Raw genomic sequence first — 1560 nt, 5'->3', positions numbered from 1 at the left:
CTTATATTCCCATCAGATTCACTCATGGGGACTGCCTTATAGGCACTTGTGACTCTGGGACATCCAATGCCCTCTTTTGGTCTTTACGGGAACCTGGACGCATAAGGCATCCACCCACACATTCATATAAATAAAAATAATAAAAACAACTCTCCAAAAAGATAAAAATGTCTGCTACCCTGCTCAGGAGACTCCCATGCTTGCCATCTCTGTCACTGTCCTTCCTCCTCCATAAGGATTCAGGATGTCAGCTTTGACAGAAATCACAAAACTATGTCTTATCACTCAACTGCCCATCCTTACCTCCTTGGCTTGCCTTTAAAATTTTTGTTTTATTTTGTTTTATTTATTTATTTTTTGGTTTGAGGGACTGGAGAGGTGGCATAGTGGTTAAGAGAGCTCTTGGCTCTTGTAAAGGACTCTGATTCAATTCCAAGCCCTCACAGGACACAGGACTGCTCACAGATATGTCTTAGCTCTAGTTCTAAGGGGAAATCAAACAACAACAATAACAGCGACTAAAAGAAAGAAAGCAAAGAAAGAAAGAAATGCTTCTGTCTCCATCTTCCTTGACTACATTCCCAGTCAGAGCCAAGAGTCAAGCATAGGGACTGCCTACACACTAATAAGGTAACAGTCTCCTCCTAGTCCTATCACTGAAAATAACCCTCCATCCAATTACTTTCTCCATTGCATCCTCATGGCATTCATCCCTAGATGTTAGGATTTGGTTAAGAATTAGTATTATAGATCTGGCCACTGCCCTGACAGCCTCCATCAGGCCTGATGAACAAGGAAAAGCCAGGTTAGATGCCCCCCACTCTGACCCCAGTTCCCCCATCCTTCCCCCGGATGTGTGCAGTCGCCCTGAGCTAGCTGCTGGCTATCTCAGAGCTCCATTGTGTGGCCACTGCTCTACTGGCCTCCATCAAGACAGTCAAACAAGGAACATCCAGGCCTGCTACACCAAGAACATCTAGACCAAGGCTGCCCACCAGAGGCCTACTGCGTGGGAAACATCCAGATAAGGGCTACCTTCCTGATACCTGCTACACCAGGAATATCCAGAGACAATCAGATGGCTAAAGGCCAGCATAACAACACAAACAACAAGAGCTAGGGCAACATGACACCTTCAGAGCACAGCTATCCCACTACAGCAAGCCCTGGATATCCTAACACAACCAAGGCACAAGAAAATGACCTTTAAAACAACCTTATAAAGATGATTGATACTTTTAAAGAGGAAACTAATAAACCCCTTAGAGAAATTCAGGAAAATACAATCAAATATGTACAGGCCTTTAAAGAGGAAACTAATAAATCCTTTAACGATATACAGGAAAATACAATTAAACAGTTGAAGGAAATGAATAAAACTGTTTAAGTACTGGAAATGAAAATAGAAGCAATAAAGAAAGTACAATTTGAGGGAATCCTGTTGATGGAAAAACTGGTGTCACTGGGAAAGGATGCACCTAATCCTGCAGTGACTTGATGTGCCAGGGTTGGGGTAATAGGGGGCAGGGAGGGGTTCTCTTTCTCAGAGGAGAAGATGAG

Source organism: Mastomys coucha, chromosome X (genome assembly GCF_008632895.1).
Source record: "Mastomys coucha isolate ucsf_1 chromosome X, UCSF_Mcou_1, whole genome shotgun sequence".
Taxonomy (NCBI): Eukaryota; Metazoa; Chordata; class Mammalia; order Rodentia; family Muridae; genus Mastomys; species Mastomys coucha.
The sequence above is the reverse complement of the archived record's forward strand: the minus strand, read 5'-3'. Positions refer to the sequence as shown.